Below are 24,585 nucleotides of genomic sequence, written 5' to 3'. Positions count from 1 at the left end.
TTTGTAGCAGCAACAAATGCGTAATCCATCATGTTGAAATCATTAAAATATTTCTAAAAGATAAAGATACAAGAAATTAATATACAAATGTACATAGATACGAACAAAGTCAACAACAAAAAAAAATTCAACAAACAAATAGACAATAGATGTATGTTAAACAAATGCATTAGATGTAAATTTAAGCAAAACTAAAATAAAATACAAATCATGTAGAAATTTAAAACTATTTTCTTGTTGATTGTTTTTTTTTTAGATATTCAAATGCCCTACAAACTGACAAGATTTTCTATTTCTTTTTTTATATGTATATTCATTAATTGAATGTGTGTATGTGTTTAAGTTTTATTTCTACGAAACGTGCAAAGAACGCGGAATTAACATCAAAATATTTTTGTTTAACTAAGAAATAAAAAAAATAAAAAACGAGTAAAACGGATTTCAAAATATTTTCATTTTCATTTATTTGATGTAATAGTTAAATACACATTTATGTTAAATTCATACCAACATACATTTCTGTAGAAAAAAATATAGTTTTGTATAAAAAAAACATGCACAAAATATTGTATGAGTCATCAGCATAAAACTATCTCCACTTTAGAAAATAAAATCATTAGGCCAGAAAGGCAAGCCCTCTTTAACCATTCAAATAACAAGCACCACCAGCCAGTCAACCAGCCAGCCAGCTAGTCAGCCAACGCATTAAATTCGGAGGAAATTGATGCCACTTTAAATAAAAAATTAGAAAAAAAACAGAAAGACAGACAACCACCAAGTGTCCCAACTTATCAAAAATTTTGAACAAGAAGAAAAAACATCTAGAACTACAAACTGCATAAAGGCATAGATATAATAAAAATTGCATTTTGTTAAACTAATTAGTTGTAAGTTTAGAAACAAACATACAACAAGACACCAGCATTTGCATCATTCAAATCGCCTTAACTAAAACACCTTACCCCTCTCTCTCTCTCTCTTTTACTGTTCTCTGTTCACTATATAAATAGTTTGTATGCCTCGCAACAACCAATATCATCGTCATCATCACCACACTACAGCAAACACATGTGTTCATAAAATATCACTTTTTAGACATGACGTATTTTTTTCTTCATTTATATTTGTTTTTTGTTATTTTTTTAATGTTCTTCTCTTTTGACTGTCCAAAAAATGCACAATTTTCTTAAAATGCATCCAAATACATGACTTTCGGCTGTTTCCACTACCCATTAATAAAATGTTCCAACAAAAAAAAATGAGCAAAGGATTTGAAAAATCGTTTGTCGTTCAAATCATGATCCCGGAAACATTGCCAACAACTCATTGTTGTTTTTCTTGTTGTTGCTGTCGTTTAGTAAGTCACCCAGTAGAAGTAGTGGCAAATGTTTAAAACGAAAGAAAAAAATTCAACAAAATGGAATCCACTTAAATAGCATTTTTCTGGGCCAGACATTTACTTAAATCATACAATTGATAGCTCGTATCTCGTTTATTCTTTTATCTATAAGCTAATTGAATAGGGATTTAATTTTGATTGGATATTGTTTTAGGTTGTTTGTTTTAAAAAATTATTAGTTGCATATGATCGAACAATGGACCATATTAGTATCAAGTCCTTAAATAAAATATTTCGAAAATTCACTTTAAACCTCTTAAATTTTAATCGAATTAAATATAGCAACTTCACTACAGTCTACCAATTGGGAAACTAGGATGATACCTGAATCTAAAACTTAATTGTAGATTAACAGACCTGAAAATTGTAATTCCAAACTTGAAATCCCTTCTATAAAATTTATGAGACTTAAATAAGTTAGACTTTTGTCAAAATTAGAATTTAATATCGGAATTATTCCTCAAAAACACTGATTAACAAATCCTAAGGATATATCAAGTTCCTTAGAATTTGTTAATCAGTGTTTCTAAAGAATAACTTGATGTCTAAGAATCTCCGATATCAGCTAACAACGTATAATAAAGGACTTTATTAAAATTTAAGAGATCTGAACACTCTATAAACGGCTTTCGTCGATTTTTTTTAATGTTTATTTCTCATAAAGAAACTTTTATGTCCAATTTTACCTTAATTCCAAAGTATTTAAGCAATTTATTGATAAACAAGTAAGAGTGCTATATTCGGCTGTGCCAAATCTTATATACCCTTCACCATAGTGTATTTTAATCATATTAGATTTTAAATTTTTCCCCGACTACATTCAGAGGTTGTCTCGGATTTTTGCTCATATCTCCGTTTTTTACCGACCGATTTTGCTGATTTTAAATAGCGATCTTCTCGAAAGGATGTCTAAGATTCGGATCTCGCCGATATCTGAGGCCCTCTAAAAACTGATTTAAACAAACACACAGTCGGACAGACAGACAGACAGACAGACAGACGGACAGACAGACAAACGGATATGGCTTAATCAACTCCGCTACCTATAAGGATCTAAAATATATATATATACTTTATGAGATCGAAAAATTATATTATAGAAATTACAAACGGAATGACAAACTTATATATACCCTACCCACGAAGGTGAAGGGTATAAAAACATCATTTTCAAAATGAGGCTTTATATAGGAGTGTAAGTCAAACATGGGCCAATCTTCATTAAATTCAGGAAAAGGATATATTTTTAAATAACAGTTATTTTTGTTGAGTTTCATTGCTGGCTGTGGATTTACATCGACAGCCGGACGGACATGTCGTTACATGGTACTCTGTGAAAAAGAAGCTCATAATAGTACATTGACTTAGGTAGTTGGTTAGTTAGTTAGTTAGTTAGTTAGTTAGTTAGTTAGTTAGTTAGTTAGTTAGTTAGTTAGTTAGTTAGTTAGTTAGTTAGTTAGTTAGTTAGTTAGTTAATTAGTTAGTTAGTTAGTTAGTTAGTTAGTTAGTTAGTTAGTTAGTTAGTTAGTTAGTTAGTTAGTTAGTTAGTTAGTTAGTTAGTTTGTTTGTTAGTTTGTTAGTTAGTTAGTTAGTTAGTTAGTTAGTTAGTTAGTTCATTAGTTAGTTGGTTCCATTGGCCTATTGTTCATCCCTTTACTTTACTCAGTTAGAGATCGAACCAAAATCCTCTATTCTACCAGACTACTCCATCGTGACACAGCAATTCGACATAACAATTGCTCAGAAATAATCTTTAAACTCTCTTTAAAAATAAGTTGGAAGTTTCCAGAATAAGGGCTCATAAAAGAAAAGTTTACGTTATGATCACATAGTAGTACCATTAATGATGCGAAAGCGTGCAAATAATAGTATAATATGTACGTCTCTTTCTTGCTCTTCAGTTCTAATATAGACACAGCATTGTCTCTAATATTCCACCTAAACATGTTTCTCTAACTGGGATTAATTTCTGACAATTTATCTCGTTTTTAATCTTCATCGAATTAAAATTCAACTCTTCCCTATTCTAGTCAAGTGAAGTGTTATTTTTGTCCAAAAAAGAAAAAATAAAAAGTAATTTCTGATTTGATTTTGAACGTTATTTGCTTTCTAGTTGCAACACATTCACATGCAACTTACTAACACAGATAAATACGCCCATACACACAAACATATGTATTCATTAAAACCAAAATGGCAAAATAAAAAAAATTAAAAAAAAAGAACTAAGTGGTAAAAATTGTGCGTCATTAAAACGGATGATGCCAGTGAATATTGTTTTTTCTTGCTGTTGTGAGACAAATAGACTGGTAGTTTTATACTTAATCACCAACAAATGCATTTTGGCCATTTTCTACTATTTTTGATTATATTTGCTTTTGTGACTCTTAAATTTGTAAAATTTATAGAGTATTACACTGAGAGATATTTGGTTTAAGAAAAGGAAATGTTCAAGTAATCAGTGAAAGAAAGCATTAAGATTATTGTAAACAATATCAATTTTCCCCTTAAACTTTATATATTTTTCTCAGTGTATATTAAGCTTATTTATTATTCGTCAAAACCTGCAGTTCATGGTGGTTGTGTCATAGTTTTCCAGTGAAATGTCATGTGTATTTGTGTGAAAAGGAAGTCAAATTTTTTTTCCAAACTTTTCTTTATTTTATATATTTTAGAATGGTCTGCAATAAGATTCCTCTGCATACTGTAAAGGAAAAGTTTGAGGAGATATTTATTCAGATCACTAAAAGGACTTAAGGTGGCTATTTTCTTTCTTTGGATATTACATGTAGCTTTAAAAATAATCAAAATAAAGAGGTAAAACTCTAACCAAATGTGATACCTTGTCTCCCTGTAAAACTGCTGGGAAATGTGTGCGATTATATCTCTTTTTTGTTTTGTTAAATGTTGTTATACATTTGAGTGTTTTCAGTTGTCAAAATTAATTACTCCACCATATGCAACATGAGATATTGTAGTTGTTTGTTTTTTTTTGTTTTATCCAACAAAAAGGGGAACAAGTTGTCGATTACAGTTGCCAATTTTATTTATATGTTTATTTTTTCGATATTTTCATTTTTTTAATGCTATGTATTACAATTTGTTATAATTAATGGAAAGTTTTGCAAATGTTCTCAATATTTTGTTGTTGTTTTTGTTGGCATTATGAATTATTAATGTTTATGAATTTCATACAAATTATTTTTAATTTAAATTTATTATTATTTTGCTGATTTTTTCCTTTGCGCCAAAATAAACATTGATGGTTTAATTTTTTGGGCATTTCTTATTTTGTCGCAATTAATTTACATGCAAACAAGATATGACCAATTACTATTCATTATTAAATGAATGAATGAACACATTTGGAATTTATGAGTTTTATATATATATATATATATATATATATATATATATATATATATATATATATATATAGCATTATAGAGAATTAAAAAAAAATGTTCTAAATTAAAGTTTGTAATATGTAAGTAACAACTTTTTTATTATTTCGAAGTTTATATAATGAAAACTAAAAGTACAAACATGTTCAATAAAGTAGCAACAAATAACAAGTTACTGACGTTTCCACTAAAAATTAAAATTGTTCCCTTACAACCTACATTTAGAGTCAGAAAAAAAGCCAACAATTGTATGCATGGAATGTATGAAAAGAATAAAAACAAAAATGTATTATTGTTTTGTGAAAACTTTAATGTTGTGTAGTAGATTCTTTTAAATCTCATTAAGTTTCTAAAAAGTTAGGAAAGGTTTCCTGATGAGCTTACTCAAGCAACCGGGGGAATGCTCTAGCTTATCCCCAAAAATTTATTTAATTTTATTTAAAATTGAACTATATTTAAATTAAAAGCTCGAGGAATTGCCTTTTAAGGATCTCATGTATGAATACCTTTCAATCGATGCGTATTAATTTGCTGAACACGAGAAATATAAGCTTCCTACCATCGACTGAAAGTTTTGTTTTACACTTTAAGACAAATTTGTAGCCTTTGTCTTGTAGAACAAAATTGCAAACATATGAAATCAAGAAACTTCATCTGAATTTTTTAATTTCATTTAAGTATACGTCTAATTCAGAGAAGTACTTGAAGTAATGTATTATATTACACAGAATATAAAAACAAGTAAGAAATTATAGTCGGGCAAGGCCGACCATATAAAATGTGATTTGGTTTTATAATAAAACATTTAAGTTGAGTTGTACCTTGCTTTAGATATACATATTTAGCCATTTATTGTTGTATAGAATCGTGGACTTTTATGTCAAATTTTGAAGGGTGCTTTTTACAGGGGTTAGGGTCAACTGAGGTCCTATCACCAAGGCTAGTATAGAACTTAGTTTTGCTGCTTAAAACTTTTGCAAACTTTAAAGCCCTATTCGGAGGGTTCACTTGTATAGGGGCTAGGTGGAATAATGAACCGATGTTAACCATTTTCAATAGACTTTGTCTCTAGTACCGTAAAAGATCAGGTACGAAATTTCATCAAATTGTCTTCAAAATTGCGACCTGTAGTTTGATTCCAAGGTTTGCATGAAAAGACGGATGGACGGACAGACGGACAGACAGACAGACAGACAGACAGACAGACAGACAGACAAACAGACAGACAGACAGACAGACAAATTGTCATTTTGCTCATATACTTGCTAATGCATAAACATATTTCAAGAAACAATCATATAGTGTTTGTTTTATTTCATTTTTGATGGTTTCAATTTTTTTTTGTAATTATTACTACTTCCACATACTTACATAGGCATCAACAAAAACTGCAAACTGTAAGCTTTCTTTATATTATACTCAAAAATATCTTAATAGTGAGCAATAAAATCAGCAAACTTTTGCGAAAAGATTCGAAACATTTCTATTAAGCTCTTATTGTTTTGCATACACTTGAGTTTGTGAATAAAGCAAAAACAATACAAAGCCAAAGGAGAAAACTAGTTCAGGTCAGAACAAATAAAACATTTCGTTTAGTTAATATTCGTAATTTGATTTAAAGTGAGAAAATTGTGTTGTGAAATTGCACTGATATGATTAACGACACCTGCACGTATACGTATTTATAATTTATTGATTGTAATTAGTAAGTATACGCTTAATTTAGAAAGCACTGTTTCAAATGTAAACAAATATGAATGTAGTCGCAAAACTGACCATATGATACCATATGCCGGGTGTATTTTAAAATGTGCATTATTTTTAAAATAATGTAAAGTAAAATATTTAATTTGTTTTTTTTTAACTTAATTATCTTAAAAGAGATTTTCTACAAGAAAACTCATATGGTGGTTTTCTACAAGAGGACATATGTTTATGGACCTATCCTTAGAAATTGTATTAGAGGAATTTACGTCTACATGAACATTATTTATGTAGAATTTAATCGTGTTATTACTTCAAATCTTTTTGTGAAGGGGAGTTTGTAAGGAGGCTGGTATCAAATGAGGTGCCTTCATTACAAAAATCGGCTGTGTCATTTAGACTTAAATAAAATAAAATTTTTCCTAATTTTTTGTTGACATACTAGGTTTACATAGACCCATAGACAGACGAACGATCGGACAGACGGACATATGTGAATCAATTCAGAAAGTGATTCAAAGCTGATGTAGGGCAATATTTTTGGAGGTAACAAACATCAGCCACAATGGGTATTGGGTATAAAAATGAATATTTTTAATTTTTACGACTTAGATCTTGATGAAAATCACAACTTTTCCCCAGAGAATAAACCAAAATTCTGAACATTTTGCGAAATTTAAGTCTGAGAAAAATATCACTTTTATTTAAAAATATAACCAATAGCCTAAGTCTTTGTTCACTCACACAAAAGAAAAGCTTGTATTTGAAGAAAACTTTGATAAACAGTTATTTTTTTGTCTAAGTATTTTGTATCTTCTTTAAGGAAAACCATACATTTTACAGGACATGACTTGTAATTGTAATCACTTACCTATTAATATAATTTCTTTCAATGATTACTACATATCGTCCTGGTAACACATAAATAGGGCAGTAACGTTTTGGCTATAATGTGTTATTTTAAATACTTTCTAATTCGTTAGTCTCCCTTCTACCACTATAGTGCGTTTGTGCTAATGTTTGTCTGTGTGTCCATGCTACATTTCGCAGTTTTCAAGATAATTTAACAAATACTCCTTTTTTGGCTCAAGGACGAAAATAATTGCAAATGATTGAAATCAGTCCATTATTTCGCCTACTCCCATACTACCGTTGAAAATATAATACAAACTACCTCTGATGACTCTGTAGCTTTATTGTTAGTGTACAGTCTGAGGCTAATGTGTTGGATTCCCAATATTAGCTTTTAATAAAAACCCAAAAACTTTTACTCTTAAAAATTACGAAATTTCTGTATAAATAATAAAATTAAAGATTTATAAATATGCATTTTTTCCACCTTAAGAACGAATAAAAAATGCACTTGAGTTAAATGCAAGGAGACATAAAATAAACAATAAAAACCTTGAATTGTCATTAGACCACTTTAAAAAACAATAAATTTCGCTTATAATAAAACAAACGTTTTTTTATATTTTCTTTTTTTTCAACTTGCTTGCATTCACAGTTAATTAAGCAGAACTATAAAATGTGTCAAAAACATTTAGAAAATATATAAAAGAATTAAAATCAACAAATACCAAAACAAAAATTTCTGAAATGCTTAACAAAAGCACACATTTCTTTTTTTTATCAAAAAACCTAGACAAAAATGCAACAAGAAATAATAATAATAAAAAAGATTTAACAAATGACAGCAATAATAAAATAGAAATTTATATTCCAAAAAAAAACAATAATAATAAAAAGGTTTATGACTTTTGAGTGTTTTGTTTTTAATAACATATATTTTAAGTTTAAAATATCCCTTGGGCAGCTGTAAAAAATAAACAAATTATATTGATATTTTTTCTAAAGTTAAAATGACTATTTTGTCAGCTTATAAAAATCAATTTGTTAGAATTAAATATTTTGTATAAAATCTATTTTTCATATTAGCCTTAAAATTTAAAAAAAAAACTCAATTTAATTTTTTCCTTAATTTCCACTCAAGAGTTTTTGTAAAAAAATATCTAAAGAGCATTTTAATTAATACATACTCTTTATTACTGTAACAGCTCTTAATTTTTTGATTTCCTTGAGAAAAACACCTTTGTATTTTATTTTTGATATATGTATATTAAAATCTTTTGCTTTTGATTTAAAGAAAAATATAAATTGTTTTTGTATTTCTTTTAACACCTTTTGCTCCACAATGTCACGAGCTCTATATCTTTGGTTTAATTTATATATATTTTTTTCGTGTAGAAAAAGACGCGTGGGCGCCTGATAAATAATTTACATTTAGAATAATACAAAAATAAGAAAATTCTATTTATTATTTAAAATATTCATTTAATGCTTTAAATTAAATCATATTTGTTTAAATTCATTTTAAATATTTAAAATATAATTATACTTTGCTTTCGTTCATTTCATTTTTTATTTTATTATTATAATCATCTTAAATTTAATTACCTTTTTGTGAGCAAACAAAAAAAGAAATATAAAATAAAACAAAAAGTACAAAAATTAGCAAATAATAGAAATAATAATACAAGTAAAAATGAAGACACAGACACACACTCAGACCGAATTAAATACTCTAACACATTCATAAAATTCATTCACACTTTTTAGATAGTAATAAAAGATATACGAAGCAAATCTGTTATGGTTTCAAAATATTACCTAACAGATCATTAGAAGAACATTAACCTAGGTAAATTTATAGAAATAAATACATTCTTATCAATAATATTATCTATAGACTAGTATATATATAGTAGTCATGTCATTAGGCGCATCTGTATATATACTAATCATTAGACTAGCTTTGAGACCAGTCAATAGATAAGTCAATAAACTAGTCCATAATGTAGTTAATAGACTATTCAATAGTTAGAACTATTTAATTTTAATTCCTAAAGTGGACTACCCAAGTTAAATATACTTGACTTGTTGTAATAATCTACAGCAATAGCTTTTCCCGGATACCTGCTGGAATCCATAATAACTTGACGTGGAAGAAAAGAAGAGCAAACTAAGAGAATTTTTAAAAGTATCATCGGCAAAACACATTAACATTTTTGAACCCAAAGTACCCATCAAATCGGCCGAACAGTCCCAAACGATCTATTTAATCTACCACTTAGGTTCACTTCTAGCTACCGACTGTCAGGTAACTAGCAATTGCAACATGTTCTTGGCCTACGAGGAAATTAATTGTCACCCCATAGATAACGAAGAGACAGAGAAAAATTTTAGGTTTATATTTAAATTTTCCACTCTCTTGCTTACAGAAGAGGCACTAAATCGACGATTATCTTCACCCTTGTTTGCAGAGCGTACATCGGTGATGAGAGACGAATTAGAGCCAACGTTACGGGAAATCACTTTTTTTTCAGATGAATTGACTCTTTGTCGTTATGTAGGGTAGAGGCAGAAAGAAAACGTCTTCGATTTTTCATATTTGTCATTCTGATCTTTATTCCAATTTAAACATGAGAAGTAGGAATCAGAATGATAGAGATATTACAACTTGATATACACAGCAAAAACTTAATAATGAATTGTACTTCTATAAGCACTTAATTTTCAATGACTACTGATTTTCGTATTACTTTGAAGTACTCTAGTAACAACTTTTTTAATCTGAAAAGAGTACATCATTTTAGGTCCTTGATTCAAATTTCTATTCCCTTTTTTATTATTAAAAAAACTACTTCTTTGTAAGCGAAATTGCAAGTACATATTTAACTACTTATTTGTAAGCAAGCGTAGAAGTACTTGCCGCCAATAAGTGCTAACAACGAAGTAGTGAAAAGAGGTTATATTAGTATTTAAACTCATTACTTTTCAATATAAAAGTACATTGATCTCTGGAAAATTTCTACATTGTATCATCAAAACTCTGAGAATATCTTTGTAGGATAGACTCTTAGCTGGTTCCTGGCACATATAACCTATTGTATGACCATCTGCAATTCACAAATTTTTATACTTTATTCTTAAAAAAAGTCACAACTAATCTTTAATCAAGTTTATGTCTAGTATCTAGTCTATGGCCCAAAGTCTTTATAGTCTAGTCTATTTTTTTCGTTTATGATCGCTATACTCTAGTAATTATTATGTAAAGATCGTTAAATATTGTTTCTATCAAGAATGCAAATCATATCGTCACCGTCTCAACAAAAGTTGTCTAACTTTACATAATGTTCTTCGTAATACCCTTTCATAACAATAGACCGGAAAGTCCCGAACTAGCTGTCTACAGGTACCACTTTAGGGGAGAGTCCCGAAGTTGCAAGGTTTCTCTAGCATCATTTTAAAACACCATCTAATTTTGGAGCTAACGAATCAGAATATTCATGCGCATTAATCATCGACAAAGTTTTGATTTCACAGACTTACCTGTAGCAATATATAGCCAATAATTAGCGAACAGTTCCGAACTATTCCTAGCCAGCTGACTACCCAGATGACAAGCTATAGAACTAGCTAGGATTTGGGGGACGTTCCCGAACTGGCTAGGTTTGCAAGCTAGCTAGTGGTAATATATTTGGACATGTGCTTGTCCTAGAAAAAAATCATTTGCAACCCTACAGATTACATAGATACAGTCAGAATGCTAGTCGAAATGAGTCAATGTATGGCAAAGAAAATGTTCGCTTAGGAATAAAGTCTATTCTCTAGATTAAATGGTAATAGTAAAGTGATCATAGTGTCCGCTATGGCTTATATTTAGAGGCAAATAGGTGGTTTGACGTTAGTTAAAATGTCTGTCATTCTCAGATTTATTGAATCTTTGTCAAACTAAAGTAATTCTAAGTCTGTTTTTATATGCAAACATGTCTAGGTGTGTACTCATGCATATACTATACATATTAATAATAACATACAAACTCACATTAAATTCATTTATTAGACACACCTGGCATTTTTACTTCTTTCTTTTGTATGTATATACTTTTGTTCATTTCATTCTCATACACATTGTAAATGAATGTGTGACTATTTGTATGTAACAGTAAGGTTTTTATAATAAAAGTTTAATACATTAAATACAACAACCTGCATACATATACATACACACAAACACCATCTACATTTATGCAAAAATAAGTACAAATTAATGTTTATTTACCGTTAAACTCATACATAAACACCTACGAATATGTTAAAACACACATAGTCATATACAAACCCTGCAAACAAAACAAAATTGTGAATGAACTCCCACACTATCTAATTGTAAATGTTACACTGTCTGTCTGTCTGTCTGTCTGTCTGTCTGTGTGAATGTGTATGTATGTAAATGTGAGGTTAAAGTACTTTAATTTTTTCAGATATATTTTTTTCTATTTATAACATTTTTGTTTACAATTGTTTTTGTTTAAAAGCTTACAAGAAAAAAAATTATACAAAACACTGTTTAGTTATTACAACCTGTGAGTCAGCCAGTTTGTCAGTCAGTCTGTGTCTGTCTGTCTTTGTTTGTATAAACACATGGAAATTGAAATGCACTGTACAAACAAAACAGGAAGTGTTGTGAAAAAAATAAATAAAAAAGAGCAATAACAACAGCAATAAAACAATGTGAAATGAAAATGGAAAAAATAGTAATAAAAAAAGTTAAATAACTTTGTTTGTAACAATAGAATAGAATTTTTTCGTCCCATTTTCGACTCAAATAAAACGTTTAATTATAGCTGATTTTTTTCCTTTCGTTAAACGATACAGCATTTTTTTAGCAACTAAAAGCGATCTCTATTTTAGTAAAGTGGGAAAATATTTAAATTTAAAGTTGCATGAAAATATTAAATTCATAGCATGAGTTTATTTAACGTATTGGTCGATGTTTAGCTGTGATCATTTTCCATCTTTATGTCATTGTAAGGATATTGCCCAAAAAGAACTGAACTATACTAAGGCCAATAACTAACAAAATGTTTTCGTACGGGGTATAGACAAAATATAAGATAAATGAGGCTACTTGATTCCAATATTTTTCCAAACTCTAAATTTGACATTAATCTCTTTAGAGACATGCCTGGCTTATGTGATCTTGTTCCTTTGTATAAAATATTTCATTTAACATTGTTTAATATTCTGAAAATGTATTGGTTCCATATACTCGAGTGCCTTTCTTATTTTTTGCTATTACCAGAGAAATACTTTTATAAATATACCGGAAAACTGTTGTAAACACATATATTTCCGAACTATAAGAACAAAAAGACATTGCACAGTGGTACAGAATGAAGACACACATCTTCAGTAATACCTCTTAAACAATGCATATTAAACTGTATAGACTAGAGACGGTCTACCATGAATTCCTCAATGAAGGATACAGGTAGCAATTTTTGTACATGGATGTCCGGTGCATGTACAAGCACTTTGTTGAAGTACTCGGGCTATCTAATCTCTTGTCATAGCAGCCCCGTCGCGAAATGACAGGCCGCATAGGATTAAATCCCCAATGCGTACCCCGAAAAGGAAAAAGCAATCACTGGTCTAAAGTCAATAGTAGGGGGTGACGAGTCCCAACATCAGGTGAAATCAATTTTCCGACAATGCGGAAGTGACCACCCTTAATGATGTCATGAAAGAATTGCATTATTAAAAATGCAATCTCCATCATCTAATGACCCATTCCAGTGCATTCCTTAACCTCTTAACGCTCGCGCAACCACACTACTGAGATGGCTCTGTTGTTATGGCAACAAACCAATTTTAGCATCAGTTCCATTCCCATGATGAGAATAGATCTTTATGGATCTATGGGGGACAGGCAACCATTGAATACTGACCTGACAATTCCCCAGCATATACTGGTGTCCCACTACACGAAAGTTATGAGATACCGATCGGGTTTAGGAATCCAGCATATGCTACTTTGCACATATACCTGTTCGAAGAGAGAAGAGATCCAACCCATTAGGTCTAGGATATATCAGTCCATAAACCAACATTCTCTCCCCACGATTTTGGGTATTAAACCACAGCCACTACGTGGCCGTGGTCAACCAACTGACCAGCCAGGACAAAGTTCTGCGGGCAACTGGCCACCCGTAGTGCCATATTATATGATGCTCTGGTTAGACCTCATTTTGACATCACCAGTTTATAGTCCCGGCAGACTAGAGGTATTGGTAGTACATTTTTACACCGGGATTGCAATACACCATGATGGAGATTTCATCATGGAAACATTACCCCGGGGGGCCCTTACATGGCAATGAAAGTTTTTACTGGATAACTTACATATTATTATATATTTTATTTTAAGTTGTGTCGTTCTTTTGCACATTTTATTTAATTGCGCGCTAGCAAATATTTTCGCATACACAATCAAATGCTGGTAGAAAACTAATGATCGTTTTTGAAAAAGTATATATATTCTCTTGTTCGATACATTAGATTCTATAAATTGAGAGATATTCATATATCATCCTGCATTGCACATATCATCCTGCACTGCACAAGTAATTAAAGAAAATTTTTGCTTTGTCATACGTGACAATTTACTACAATTTTGGAATATAAGTTTTCAAATAAAATATGTTTTTAAAAATATAATTCTGTAAATATATAATTAATTATTTCCCACTTATTTATTCTACACTGTTCATCGCAGTTCATGTTAGTATTATAAATATCAAAATAATTGGCAACTAATAACATTTTACACACATTTCCACTCACACATTTGGCTATAATTTTGTAAAATTGCCATACGAAAACATTTAATTTAAATCCATAAATGATTTTAATTTAAATTTGATTATAATTTAAAGCACTTCCCTTTAATATGAACTTATTGTAATTACTGCTTATTTCCGAATACAATTTCCCATATAATATATGTATACTTGTAATGACCACCCAGCAGCCTATATATATCTACAAAGCAGAAATATGATGTACTACCACAGGCCTCAGAACATTATTTAGTATTTAAACATTAAACATTTCCTATTCATAAACATTTTAAAATCAAAATATTTATACAGAAACTAGCAACATACTGTGAAACCAAAACCCAGCAAAAACTTATACTTGTAAAACTACTTATGGTGAGTACAAAAGCAGACTAACGAACTCTAGGTCCTGAACAATTTTTCTTTGTGAACAATATTCATTTTATTTGTAAATAAAGCAAAACAAATCCCTAGCTGTAATGACTTATTTAAGTACTTATATGTTGGCGAGCGTGGTTTTCCTGGGACATCGTCGCATTAATATGGGTTTAGGTTAGGTTGATAGGACGATGTATATAAAATTAAATGTTGACTTAACCCTTTCACCCATAAAACTAAACCACTGGACTTTTTATGGATATGACATTGATTGATAGATTGAAAAGAAGTCTAACCAGAGAACCACATAATCTGGTACTACGGGTGGCCAGTTGCCCGCAGGACTATGAGTCGGTATCAATTGTATATGGTACGGGATGAATGTGGGGTACGGCAAAACCTACCCACCCGTCTAGCTATAATAAATGTGTCGTATGTTTTTTTCTTATCAATGTGACGGATAAATGACATGTGTGCTTTGTTGTCTGATGATGGATGAAAGGTATCATATACAAATGATACCATTGAATTTTCCTTCCTTATCCAGATATGTTCAGAGTTAACTATGTTCATATCAGAATTTCCACAGTGTGTCCCTGTAAGTAAGAACAAAGTCTCAGCTTATTTGATGGATTCGTACTTCGGTCTACCGGTTACGTTTCTAGGTGCTGTTGCCAAATCAACAGAGGCCTCCTATCTGCGTGGTTGTAAACGGAAGTAATGTTTTACATCTCGGAAGTTAAGCAACGGGAAAGCAATGGTCAGATGTTAGATAGCTCAAGTACTTGAGCAAAGTGCTTGTACATGGACTGGTATATTCATGTACAAAAATTGTCACCTGAGTTCTTCATTGAAGGATTCAGGGGCGATATTAGATCGTTGTCAAGTCTACCCAGTGGATGATAAAGACCACCGTGAAATAAGGCCGTCAAGGCAGGTGTTCGCGTTAAACAGTTAAACATTCATTATCCTTTTTAGCATGAGTGACATCAAATTCTAAAAATGACTTAATTTGCTTTGGAAATAACTATTTATAGCAGCTTTGAACTCAAAACATCGCTCTAAATTGAGAAAAATTAAAAAAATAAAATTTGGGACACCGGTATCCCGTATACGTGAAATGGTTAATGCATTATTTTGTAATGTTTAGAAACTCAGTTTCCTGGACGTTATTTATAAGATTCTTTAAATCAGTGTTAGTCTGAAATGTTATTTCCGGTATAACATCACTTTTAAGATACTTGGATCTAACTTCGATGTCTGACAGTGGCAAAAAAAAGTGATGCAGAGTTTCACTAGTCATCTATACATGCTCTATATTTGCACAGATGTTCTCGTAATCCTATTTGTCCACTCATACAAACAGGATTACGAGAACATCATAGAAACTTTAGGCTTGCTCGTTTTGAGGAGATTTCTTGTCTTGTTCTCATCAGGGTCAACCCACATATATGCTCTATATTTACACAGATGTTCTCGTAATCCTGTTTGTCCACTCAGAATACGTACCATCATAGAAACTTTAGACTTGCCCATTTTGAGGAGTTTTCTTGTCTTGCTCTTATCAGGGTCAAACCATCGGAGTTTTGTGGTAAAAACTACAGTTTCATTATTCTAACTGCCTCGAGCTTCCTTCCCTTTAAAGCTATTAAATTCTTCCTTTCGTTGCCGATTACTCCGTAGTGGCCTGGTACCCAAATGGCGTAATCCTTACCTCTGAGAGAATATGCCATTAAAGTTTTCTTACAATCCAATACTATCGGTGAATATATCAATAGCTGTGGGCACCATATTTATTCTAGTCCAATTTAGGCATTCCGTTATTCCGTTTAAATGCCAATAACGTACTACTTTCTTATATCAGTTTTTGCTGGGAATATTGCTTATAATGGATATAAATATTTTTAGACCAAAAATACCAATATAAAAAATATGTATATTTGTTTCTCACTTTGTTCATTTTATTTGCGGTTAAACATAAAATTATCTAATGGTTGCGTTATTACGCTTATCCAAAATTAATTTTAAAAATTTTGCGTATGTAAAGTATTTAGAGTGTCAGTGGATATTTGCAAATTTTATGCATAAATTTTAAAATTGTTTATATGTAGCTAAAATTTGCTAACAAAATAATGTAAAAATCTATTTAAAATTTTCACATTTACAAACAAACTCTGCAGTTTATGGTTAAATTTATAAATATTTATTTTTAGTGGTATATTGGCTGGTTCAATAAGTTTTTCTTTGTGCCAATCCATTGGTGAGTTCGTTCCACCATCTCTATCACACTATTGTTCGAATAAAAATGCATAATATTGTAGTCTGACCGACCAGTTATATTGTAAATAAAATTATTAATATCTTCCTTTTTAAATAGTTTAGCGCAAATACATACTTAATGTTTTTTTATGTTATTTTAGTTTTTCTTTTGCATACATTGTTGCTTATTAAATGAGATTTGCATTATTGCTTTTGTTGAAAGTTTAAATGTTTTTGTTTTCTTTAAATTTTTTTTAGACAAAATGTAAATATTTTGAAAATATTCATTTATGTATTAGGAGCAAATCTATGAAAATATACAAAAAAAAACTAAATTTTTAATATGAAATGTTTAGTTGAAATAATGAGATCATTGGGAAGATTGATCTATTCCAAACTACAAAAAGTACGAGATTTTGTAAGAAATATTTACATACATACATGTATATAAACTGTATGTTGATACTAACGATGCACAGTGGGATTTATTGCCAAATAAATGATAATAAATCAACATATATATTTCAAAATTGACCTTTATCGTTGTCTGTTTAAATATTTCATTTGAATATAAAATAAATTCTTTAGTTTAATACTTTTGTTTAATTGTTTTTCTAATCTTTATATTTTTTGTTTATTTTCAGGTGAGTTTTTCTTTGGAAAACACTTATTAATAAAGATACATGTGTAAGTAACTATTTAATAAAAACATTTATCATTTTTACATCCTTTTTGAGATTTTAATACATTTTCGTTCGACTAGCTTAGGCAACTGCAATATTCTAAATTTGTTAATAATGAATGAAAAATATTTTCGTAAAAGACCTTAATTTACATATCAGCGAATGAAAATCTTGAATTTAGTGCAATATTTAAAAAAATTCTGTCTTACTTTTAAAATGGAGCTCAAATATGCATCGATTAAGAGGTTATATCTAGATGAGATTCTTAAAAACGTCGTACGTCCACCCACACTTGTAAACAAGTAGTAAACTAGACTATAAACTACACTATACCTTAAACCATAGTCTAAATAGTCACATTGAAACAATTGTAACTATATAGACTAGACTGTATACTAGACTATAGACTTGGCTATAGAATAGACTGTAGACTAGATTATACACTAGGCTATAGACTTGACTATAGAATAAACCATTATAGACTATACAATTGAAAAGCTACTAGACTAGACTATAGACTAGACTATAGACTAGACTATAGACTAGACTATAGAATAGACTATAGACTAGACTATACTATAGACTAGACTATAGACTAGACTATAGACTAGTCTATAGACTAGACTATAGACTAGACTATAGACTAGACTATAGACTAGATTATAGACTAGACTATAGACTAGACTATAGACTAGACTATAGACTAGACTATAGACTAGACTAGACTATAGACTAGACTATAGACTAGACTATAGACTAGACTATAGACTAGACTATAGACTAGACTATAGACTAGACTATAGACTAGACTATAGACTAGACTATAGACTAGACTATAGACTAGACTATAGACTAGACTATAGACTAGACTATAGACTAGACTATAGACTAGACTATAGACTAGACTATAGACTAGACTATAGACTAGACTATAGACTAGACTATAGACTAGACTATAGACTAGACTATAGACTAGACTATAGACTAGACTATAGACTAGACTATAGACTAGACTATAGACTAGACTATAGACTAGACTATAGACTAGACTATAGACTAGACTATAGACTAGACTATAGACTAGACTATAGACTAGACTATAGACTAGACTATAGACTAGACTATAGACTAGACTATAGACTAGACTATAGACTAGACTATAGACTAGACTATAGACTAGACTATAGACTAGACTATAGACTAGACTATAGACTAGACTATAGACTAGACTATAGACTAGACTATAGACTAGACTATAGACTAGACTATAGACTAGACTATAGACTAGACTATAGACTAGACTATAGACTAGACTATAGACTAGACTATAGACTAGACTATAGACTAGACTATAGACTAGACTATAGACTAGACTATAGACTAGACTATAGACTAGACTATAGACTAGACTATAGACTAGACTATAGACTAGGCTATAGACTAGACTATAGACTAGACTATAGACTAGACTATAGACTAGACTATAGACTAGACTATAGACTAGACTATAGACTAGACTATAGACTAGCTAGAGACTAGACTATAAACTAGACTATAAACTAGACCATAGACTAGACAAAAACAGAGGTTTGTTAGGTTAGGTTTTAATGACAGCATGTTAGAGTGTGATGTTTGTATGAGAACTTTTTATCAGGAAATATTTTTCTATCAATACCGTGATTGTTACACGATATATTTAAAAAATGATTTTCATTAAGAAGGATTTTTGAGGCAATTATAAAAGTTATCTAAGTGTATTAGTAAAGAATATTTGTGTATAATAATATCTCTGTTGTTACTTCCGCTTTTACTTTTAATATTTTGATTAGACAGTCAAATTTAATAATATGGACCCAGATTTCGACGTGTTACGGAATAGTACAAATTTACGAGATTCAATACCCTTGTATGTTTTGTAATATTTACACTAGGTGTAATTGTTCATATTTATATTTTAAATGACTCAACTTTTTAACTGTATATCCTTTATCTTGTGAAATTCATTATTTATATATTTATATATGTAGATATATTCCGAGAAGGACAGTTCATTGTTCTATGATGACAAATGTATTTTTGTTCTCTCTTTCTCTCTACTGCGAATTTATAATTTATTTTATAATTCAATCACAAAGTAAATCTTTTCCTTGTTTCAATTGAAACAAAGACATTAAAATCACGTGTCAATTTTATAAATCTTCTTACAATTTATATAATTTTATTTTTATTCCCCTTGTATATCATGATTTTTTCAAGAAACAAAAAGATTCATTCAAATAAGTTAAGCAAAACTTTGAGTGAATAAATGCAGGAAAAATAAACATGACAAATATACAGCTGACCCTCGTAAGAAATGGAAATTACTTTTAAAAAATACAAACTTTTGCAATCATTTAAATATATAGCTTATATTTAACCAAATTTTTTAAACGATTTATATAAAAAAACAAAAATTTTTGAAATATACTGTAATCTCTTTATTTACGGAGTTATTGCTGTCCAGAAATGCCATAAAAAAATAAAAAATATGTATGAATTAAAATCGCTAAAACACAAAATATCATGTAAATCGGGGATCTACTGTATTTGCTACTGCAACAACATGTCGAAACTGAAATAAGTTAAATGCATTAAATAAACGTATGAATAAACAAATAATAAAATTTACGCACACAAATCTGTAAATTTGCGAAAAACAACAACAGAAACCATTAAAAATTTAAATATAAAATTATATTAATTCTGTTGTTCGTGTTTATTTGTTGCTTTTTTTCCTTTATTGTGCGGCATGGTTGCACTCAGACTCAGACAACAAATAAAACAACCAAACACAAAAACAATAAAGCCTTCTCATACACTTTGTTGAATAAAGTGGCAATAAAGTCAATTCGAATTAAATGCAAATGAAAATCTTTTTTCCAAAAAGAAAAAAATATATATTTTTATTAAATTTATAAAATTAAAATTGGAAAAATTGTTGCGTTACGAAAAACAGTTTAAAATTGTAATTCAAAGAAGTTCGGTGGAAGTAAAATTGACTCTTGTAAAAATTGTTATTGTTACTAAATAATAAATAATTCGTTTACCAATTGTTAATAAAGAAAAACTTATAAATTCAAATAACGAAAAGTGTAATAAAAAACGCTCAAATAAAAATAACAAAGTGGTACATTTTCACATACATACACATGTTACCCTCCTTTTAACTTTTTTAACTTTCGGAAAAAAATAAAATATATAATATTTTTTATATGAGTTAACAATCTGATAGTAGCAACATAAATAAATACGTTTTTAAAATAAGACCTGAAGTTATAATAAATATTTTGTTGTGATTATTAATTACGTTTACCCTTACAGTTACAAATTCTAAAGTATTCAAAAAAATCTTTTAAAAATATTTGTAAATGCATATGAAATACTTTAGGACATATTCAATTAATAACTAAATTATAAATAAATTAAAAATTTTTAAGCCTTTTTTGAAAGAAAACAGAAGTAAAATTGAATATCACTAGTACTGAACTAGAACTGAACTAGAACTGAACTAGAACTGAACTAGAACTGAACTAGAACTGAACTAGAACTGAACTAGAACTGAACTAGAACTGAACTAGAACTGAACTAGAACTGAACTAGAACTGAACTAGAACTGAACTAGAACTGAACTAGAACTGAACTAGAACTGAACTAGAACTGAACTAGAACTGAACTAGAACTGAACTAGAACTGAACTAGAACTGAACTAGAATTGAACTAGAATTGAGCTAGAACTGAACTAGAACTGAGCTAGAACTGAACTAGAACTGATCTAGAAATGAACTAGAACAGTCGTTTTTTTAAATCTACAGTAATTTTTTTTATATTTTGACAGCTAACAATTAACACTTTAAGCTTTAAAACGTTTATTTAGGATTATTTTGAAAATATTTTCTTATGAATTATGTCTCAGATAATGGCAGTCCACAAAATTCTAAATAAATTCCACCAAAATTTATTAAAACGAAAATGACCATCTAATAACTCAACCTCATTAAATTTGACAGTTTTCGTATTAAAGATACGCTAAAAATACTCTTTAATTGAGGAGTAAAAGCAGAAAAAACGTACAAAGTTCTGCTATAGATAAACTGTCGAAATCATTAAAAGATTTTGAACATTTCGAATGAGTGGTAAAGGGGACATCTTCCTATATGAGTGTAAATTTTTTTATTATAATACATTTTTTGCTCATGTGCTAAGAAATAACGAATATGATGGACGAAGAGCTCTTTATAGAAAAAGAAATCAAATAAAGAAAAAATCTCTTAAGTTTTTATTTAATTTCTATTTTAATTTTCTGGTGCCTTCAGGCAACAGCTGACAGGTCGTCAGACAGGGAGGTGATGTGGTTTGATCTGTTTTTCTTTTAAACAGCTCGTCCAAATGAAAATCGTTTTATTTGTTTTTACTGTTGTTGTGGCTGCTAATTTCCAAGCGCAAAAAAAAAAGCAACAAGAAATGATGTGAAACAGCGCTCTCTAAAAGTGTTGCTACTTTTTTGCCAACTTAGTAAAATCAACTTTAACATACGTTCGCAGTTCTTAGTGAGTGAGCGTTACGAAAAATTTATTTCGCGTGGCCAAAATAGAAATAGATTTATAAAAATTATAGAATTTAAAAAGGAAAAATACGAATATTTCATTTTGCTAAATTTAAACACGAAAAAATGGAAAATTTCCAATTATGGCATGATAATTTTCCAAAATAAACAAAGAAAAAATACACACAACAAATAAACAAATTACACAGTAATTTAACAAAATGTAAAATAAATTATACACTAAATTAAAAGAAAGAATAAAATTTAACAAACAAATACACTACACTACAACAACACTTACAACAAAAAACAAAAGATTATTTTAAAACAAAATAAATAACAGAAAATTAAATACATTTTATAAATGTCACATTAAAATATATTTATATATATCTTAATGACATATTAGTGACACAAAGCCATCAACAAAATTGCAACACAAAAACAACTACTACAAAAACAAAAATTTTTAAAATATAAATTACAATGAAAAAAATATTATAATAAAAAAAGAATAATTTAGTATTTAAAAATAAAAGCCATAAAATCTACACAAAAACCAACACAATTTCGCCATATAAAAACCTATAAAAACACAAAAAATCAAGAAAAATACTCTATAATATTTAAAAGCATTTTTACACTACAAAAATAAAAACAAATAACTGCTAAAACCTTTAACACAAAAATTTACACAAAACTGAAGGAAAAAGTTTCAAATTTTTTCCCAACAATTAGTCATTGTTTTACATATAAATTTTTAAATGAATATTTTGCAAAAAAAAAATCTTCGGAAAAAATCCATTTATCCTTTTATAACCATTAATTTTTTACCACACTTTTTACACAAAAATGAAAATAATATTTTATTCATAGTCTACGCTGACATCACAGTTTTTTTATAAATCCAACCAAAACCATAGCATAAAAAGATTTTCATTTTTATTATAAATAAATATTGTTTAAAAAATAATACTTATCAATATTAATACATATTTAAAAACTATAAATAAATGTCTTTTCCAGTTAACGTTTATTTCAACCACAAATAGTTATTAAAAATATATATTTTTCAATTTCTATTGATATTATTTGTTGTGAGTCATCTGAGGCGTATGAGTATTATCAATACTAAATTTACACGCATATATGTAGCAAAAATTTTGTTTGATGTGTTTTCAAACCATAAATATTAAAACATTTATAATACTTTTTCATATTTTTTTTCTTTAAATATTACCCACAAACTCTAAAAACATGTGTGTTGTATTATTTATTATTTCGTTCATAAGCCTTTTTGCTATGAACATGTTAAAAGCATTTTCTTGTTGAAATCATTTTTGATCTGACATGTTGCTCTAAAACACATCCAAATAAGTGACAGTTTAAATTCTATAATAATATTTGTATTTATGACTGCTGTTTATACATAAAATTGGTGTTTGAATAGTTGATAGTTATTTAAATATTATTCCAATTATAGTAAGTCGAATTAATCTATAGGTTTAAATGATAGCTCTACTATTCTTCAATATTCAATATGAATGGAAAAGAAGCAAACAAGTTAGAACTCAGTTCTAGTTTAGTTTTTTGTTTAGTTTCTAGTTCAGTTCTAGTTCAGTTCTAGTTCAGTTCTAGTTCAGTTCTAGTTCAGTTCTAGTTCAGTTCTAGTTCAGTTCTAGTTCAGTTCTAGTTCAGTTCTAGTTCAGTTCTAGTTCAGTTCTAGTTCAGTTCTAGTTCAGTTCTAGTTCAGTTCTAGTTCAGTTCTAGTTCAGTTCTAGTTCAGTTCTAGTTCAGTTCTAGTTCTGTTCTAGTTCACTTCTAATTCAGTTCTAGTTCATTTCTAGTTCAGTTCTATTTCGATTCTAGTTTAGTTTTTGTCTAGCTTTTACATGTCGATGGTGCCTTAACATTTTTTTCAGCCCATTTTGTTATTTTAGTAGCAAAATAAGAGTTGTTTTATTAATTTATTTTATGAAAACAAACAAAAATAATTCAAAATAAAACAAATATTGATTTGTGTGCCAAACTTTGAAATTAGCAGTTATAACCAGAATAAACATAAGCAAAAAAATTGCCAACAAAATCTGGGAAAATTTATAATATTTATTTACAATAGAAAAACTATGTTTTTTACTTTAAACAAATCAACACGTGCATGACTCATGTGTTTTAGCTTAAAAACAGAAACGACAAGAAAATACTTCTATAGCATTTATTAATTTTATGGGTCTATTTATAAAATTAAATTGGCAAACTCATTTTCCTTAACTAAAACATGTAGACACATATTTTATAAAAATATGTCTACACATTTTACAGATTATGTTGGTTTGATTTTAGGATTATGAAAAAGGTATAGAAAAATTACATATTTTTATTTCAAGTTCAAATATAAATACTTAAAAATATTTGTCTAGGAAGAATAATATTTTAGAATTATTGTTTATTTTTCCTTAAGAAATCAATTTGCGACATTGTTTAAGAACTA

General features: G+C 29.0%; 1 protein-coding gene across 10 annotated transcripts in view; it reads left to right on the top strand.

The window, feature by feature from the left end:
* The window catches only part of LOC111681032 (tropomodulin), a 178,171-nt gene that overhangs the window by 29,700 nt on the left and 123,886 nt on the right, over positions 1-24,585 (top strand). Inside the window, exon 1 of one of the 10 annotated variants that reach the window (XM_046949142.1) lies at positions 20,500-20,643. The exons of 8 other annotated variants lie outside the window; for them this stretch is intronic. The gene's annotated coding sequence lies outside the window, so the exon portion shown is untranslated. Of the gene's footprint in view, positions 1-20,499; positions 20,644-24,585 lie in introns of those variants that run through there. One more of the 10 variants, XM_046949141.1, reaches the window with a different exon arrangement.

This window comes from Lucilia cuprina, chromosome 4 (genome assembly GCF_022045245.1).
Source record: "Lucilia cuprina isolate Lc7/37 chromosome 4, ASM2204524v1, whole genome shotgun sequence".
NCBI lineage: Eukaryota > Metazoa > Arthropoda > Insecta > Diptera > Calliphoridae > Lucilia > Lucilia cuprina.
Note: the sequence above shows the minus strand (reverse complement) of the source record. Positions and strands in the feature narration are given on the sequence as shown.